General features: G+C 37.3%; 1 pseudogene; it reads right to left on the bottom strand.

The window, feature by feature from the left end:
- Nucleotides 1–1,663: 1,663 nt before the first annotated feature.
- Nucleotides 1,664–3,292, bottom strand: LOC139824492 (uncharacterized; annotated as a pseudogene).
- Nucleotides 3,293–5,986: the final 2,694 nt, after the last annotated feature.

Raw genomic sequence — 5,986 nt, forward strand, 5'->3', positions numbered from 1 at the left:
TAGATATTTGCGGCGCGCGCGTTAAAGTTAAAAGACGATCGTCTTATTAGCTACGCGATGCGTACGCTACCACACGAGACGCCCGTGTAGAAAGTTCAGCCCCTTGCACAATGCCAGGCAACAGGCAATAGGAACAGGAAATAATAAAAAATCGTTAATTACAACCTAAAATATTCGAATGTTATGATTTGTTGGCAACAGGCAATAGACACATAATTTCCAACGTGACGGAAACTCCTGTGTCTATTGCCTGTGTCACTGTTTATTCTGCATTTATACATTGATTTCTGATTTTTATTCCCTGTTCCTATTGCCTGTTGCCTGGTATTGTGCAAGGGGCTTTATTAAGAATGGCCTTATATAACATAAGTCCTCGATCATTAGTTATATATTAGGGATGCCATAAGAAACGTTTTCTTATTTTTGTCTATTGAGGCCCTTGTAAGGATTTGATAAGAATGTTTTAACGTTTTAACTTTATAAACATACTATTTTCATAAATATATTTACGAACACAAAATTTCATAATAAGCCGGCACTGGTTTCTGACATTCACCCGACATTAAGAAATATTATATCATATATCTTATATTCAATTCAAATTTTATTACTCTTTTTAAACTGAATTTGTTTATTAAGATGATTTTTGGAAAATTATATATTTGCGCTGGTTATGTAGACAATATATAACACTTACATCAAATTAAGAAGTGGTCTACCATGTAAGGCAGTTGGCTCACGATCCAGAGGTCCCGAGTTCGATCCCACCAAGGTAAGTGTTTTTTCCAATACAAGAAAATATTTATAATCATAGACTACATCTTAAGAAACAAATTTAGTTATAAAATAGTAATAAAATTTCAAAATAAATAATTTTTTTTATTTATTTCGGGTGAATATCGGAAATCAATGTCCTCTAATATTAAGAGGACTGCACAATCTTGAATCTAGAGTCTCATGATTAGAGGATATTCCTCTACAGTTTAAAACATCTTCTTAAGGCCCTATTTCAGAGGAAAATCCTCTAGCATGAACCAGGAACCGCTAAACTGCAGAATATTTTTTTTTGTGTGCAGACACACATTTTTCTATATAGATATACAGCGCGCTATACGTATATCGTACAGCGCTCAGCGTATCACAAAATAACTGTTCTTCAACCAAACTATATATATATATATGTAAATAAACTTTGTTATTCCCATAACTCAAATCAGCATATAATAATGCAAACGAAAAGAAAACTCACTTATATTTCCAATACAATAAACTTTTAAATTGTGTAATAGCTCAACTTGACAATCATTTTTTAACAAATTAGGGAGTCTCTTAAGAATATCACAGGCGGCAAAATATGGTAACAATGCGCGGCGGTAACGTCTCCTCCAATTCACTGAAACAATGCAACGTTCTAGTTACGTATTCATTCTTATACGAAACGTTATTGCGTGCTTCGTCACATTTTCAGATTCATATACCTCGCCCTAACTCGTTTGTAAAAGTTTCCACTAGAAAATCTTCCGTTCTCGTGCATTCGTATATAGAAGCCTGCATCTCCCAGTAGAGAAAGAGGCGCGGCGCTTTGTGTCAAAAGCAGAAACAGAGCTTTACTTAATTCCATCTCACATTGGTTGCACATTTCCAAGCATTCCAGAGTATATTATCAGCTCAGCCTGATAAGAAAGTCGTAGTAAAACAAAGAGATTTTAATTCCCTGTGTTGCAAATTGTATATAGTTTAATAATATTCAACTTACAGCTTTCTCACTGTTAACGGTCTTTCTGGAAGGTAACGCGCCTCTGTTGTTTCTGTCCTAATATACCGCAGTGCTTTTGACCCGGTATAACTAATTCGTTCTCCCGCGTCGTTCCCTTTCTTCTTCCGCTTCGTCTTGTAATAATAAAGGTTCGTTATATAGTCTTCTTCTCGTACAGTCTGACTACGCACTCTATCGGAACCGCACGACGCGACGAAAACCCCGCGGTTCGCTGAAACGCAACAACTCCAACTTGATCCAGCGTGTCCCTTAAAAAATCATAAAAGTATCGTAATCACCGATTTAACACGCGGTATTACAAAATATTCAATGAAATACAGTACTCGTAGCGTGGTGATGTTTTGAAATATATCAGCCATCCCATATTGTTCAATCCTGCCCAGGTCTTTATACCAGAGGTGTAAAGAAGTAGCGTGTGAGTTCCAGGCACGAATGAGAGCAGATGAGACCCGCGTGGACAGAGAGTCATCGTGCGCGAACAAAGACTTGTGGCAATCACCGAAATCCAAACCCCAGATCTTGACGTTGCGATCAGCAGAACCGCGGTGGCTGATGAGCGCGTGGAGTCGCTGGATATATCCATGCACAGTACCCCGGTCGTAGCTTGTGCGCCCGTAAAGCGACACAAACAACTGTAATAAAAATATAAAACGATAAAAGATAACATTCCAGATAATGTAATAATGTATCTCAAAATAACTGCGGTATCTAAAATGTGTCGAAAAAGAAGATTTCAATAGTAATACAGTCCGATAGAGAAACAGCCACACAAATCTATTATTCGGACTTGATCCGACGCACAGGACGCTTTCTTCAAGCTTAAGCACGTGTCCTTACGTGCAAGACAGATAGAACTTGAGCTTTTTATCCGATTGTTATAGAATCGTGAATAAGTTGAAAATTCCAAAATTTAACCGTTCGATCACCACCACCGCTGGCAATGCCTTTCTATTCGCACGAAAACGTATTGTAATAAGTTTCAATTTAATAACAATTTTTAAAATATTTTTGTTCAAAATATTACCAAGTCCGGAAATAATGTGTCACGGTCCAAAGCTCTTTGGAGTGCGCCGGCACTACTCGTTCCAAGATATCCCCAGATGCAATGCATCGACAATAAGCATTTTTCCGTCCTTGGAACCAACAATCAGATATGTCTGTCACCGGCCGGCACGAATCGTTACCGCGCGTCATCAAGGCATACAACCGCACTGCACTGTGCGTAAGTACGACAGCGTTGGCCCTAAAAATTGTCACATTTGTTACTACGTCTCTCTGTGTAATATGTATCCATTACTTATCAAGAACACATATTTCATAAGACACTCTACCTGTTCCATAATTTCAGACAAAATCTCCGTTAACGGTATAGCCAATGCCAAATTGTCGGAGCTAAAACAGACAGCTCGAACAGATCTGTGTACGATGGCCATTATGCGCCGCTATTGAACGCAAGCATTTTACTTGGGAATCTTTCTCTTCCACGTACAAAGAATGCAACTCGATCTCGAATTGTTATTGACTCCAACACGCATAACTGTACAAAAGGGACAAAATAAAATATAGCAAAAAATTTCGGGTGATTTTTAATTTGTCTTATATAAAAGCTGTTACTAACTCTGAGTTCGCGTTTCCTTTGCCTATATATAACTCTAAATCAAGTCCTTTCGCTTTGCCAGAGATTTTAACAATAGGTAAAAACGTCTTATCTCGTCTGTCGTAGGTATGGTGCATTTGGTAGCTCTTTCCGTCTGCGTCATTTCCTTCCCTATTGACGAGGCAAAGAAATATGTATTTAAATCTTATTCTATTTAGATAAATTAAAAATATTTTTTTTGCTAAAACTCACTTATGAGCCTTTCGTCTTTCTTTCTTCGAATCTTTTCGTAAATCTATCTTTTACTATATCTTCAGACAGTAGATAAAACAGTTGTATGGAATTTACCACTCCGTGACATCCAAGAATAACTTTACATGTGGAGTCAACTTGTAATGAAACAACTCGTCCGCTCGCGCCTGTTATTATGCTTTCAACCGTATCACATTTTATAGGATATTTCTGTAAAAATATGTGCTTATAAATATATATATATTACTTAAAAAATAATTATATAAAGACAAATCGTATCACAAAGCATCTTACGTCCTTTCAATTTACCTTCTCTCCGAGCCGCAGGTCCCAAATGTATATACGTGTTCGCACGCAGCGGCGGCAGCAGCAGTAGCAGCAGCAGCAGCAGCAGCAGCAGCCGCCACGATTCTACCTTCCCGACCGTCCAGCTTTACACGAAGACGACGTTGCACCGAGGGCTCGTTATTACGTTTGCGTTATCTGCCGGCACGTATTTCAGATACCGCTTGGTCAAGCTCATTTTATTCGCCCATATTATATTTACCAAGGCCCAGACATAGATTATCGTTATGCAATATGAAAAAAAAAAGAAAAAAAGGAATTACCGCCTACGACGATAGATATCTAGAAATGATTCGTCGCAATATCTTTTCAGGTAACGGCAATAATCTGCGATCATAAACCTGTAAAATATAAATAAAAATGTAATTATTTAATTTTATTAATAATAATAATAATAGACTTTATCAACGGGTAATAAACCCTTTAGCGTACAAGAGAAAAGAAAAAACAAGAACAATAAGATAAAATAAAAATTTTACAACACAATATGGAGAAATTCCGGTTACAAAAGAGTAGACGAGAAAGTTTTTGTCAAAAAGTTGACACAGAGCCACCAAAAAAGTCAACCCTATTGGAGAAATTACTCGCAGATATTATTAGCCTATTTACACACAAATTTGCGCTATACAAAGTACGGTGATACTCGAGGTGGAAGATGGAGTACCGTCTTAATTCTCTAGTCGGGATGTTAAAATAGATAGACGTTCCAACAAATCCGGACAATCAATAGAGTGATTAAGAAGCTTAAAAATAAACGTAAAATCAAAGGTTAGTCTCCTATTTTCTAACGATAGCAGATTTTATCTATTCAATATAGCGCAGTATTCATGGCAAGTACGCGACATGGGATTACCTAGCCGATAAGCAGCCATACGCAGGAATTTGTGCCGCACACGTTCAATCGATAATTGTAACGACATTCGAAATACGGAGACCAAACTATGGAACGGTACTCCAACTTGGGGCGAACTAACGTACGGTATAATAATTTTAAAATGGTTATATTCTTAAAAAATATACCCCATCGGAGGATGAATCCAAGCGTTCTATAAGCAGATGAAACTATCGATCGTATATGTGTATCAAATGATAAGTCCGCACCGAACAAGACCCCGAGATCTCGAGCTTCGCGCACTGCTGACAGAGAGGTAAAAACCATCAAGAATACAGTTATATAAATATGAGTTACGTCTACGAGAAAAGTGTGTAACAAAACATTTAGAGACGTTAAGCCGAAGACAGTTGCTCCTACACCACCAGGCCTCAAGTTGAAATATAAGTCATGTTGTAATCAAAGCGCATCACAGCAGGTCCATTAATTTGGCGGTATAATTTAAGGTCATCGGCATACAGTAAGAAAAAGCAGAATTTAATAAAAGCAGCTATGTCATTAATAAATAAAACAAATAAAAGAGGGCCAAGATGTGCGAGCCCTGCGGGGCACTCCAGACAAAACATTTATACTTCCGGAGAAGCTATTATCAAACTTTACGACTCGAGAGACCCGTTTGACAGGAAGCAGGATATCCAACGCAAAAGAGAACCTCCGCGAACCCTACAGATCGAAGTTTACACATTAATATTGTACGATTAACTGAGTCAAAGGCTTTTCTAAAATCGGTATAAACTGAGTCAACCTGGGATCCACTCTCAACAGCAGAAGTTAAAAAATCATAGCGATCAACAAGATTTGTCGTTGTCGAGCGTCCCGGTACAAATCCATGTTGTTCTTTTATAATAATGTTAATTTTATTTATCGTATGTGTGTAATCGCAGCTCTATTAAAGAAGTCCTATCGAAGAACACTCGACGATTCGTAAAAGATTGTAAAATAAAGTTCAATTTATATTAACTATACTTCATATTATATATAAATGTAATTAAGTTGGTTGAATTACGGAATTACACACATCTACGTTGAATAAATAATTATACGTTAGTTCTTTTATTATCGTAGCTGCACACGTGTGTGTGTGTGTGCATGCGTGTAATTACCTATGTAACAATATCGTTAA

Source organism: Temnothorax longispinosus, unplaced genomic scaffold (genome assembly GCF_030848805.1).
Source record: "Temnothorax longispinosus isolate EJ_2023e unplaced genomic scaffold, Tlon_JGU_v1 HiC_scaffold_40, whole genome shotgun sequence".
Taxonomy (NCBI): Eukaryota; Metazoa; Arthropoda; class Insecta; order Hymenoptera; family Formicidae; genus Temnothorax; species Temnothorax longispinosus.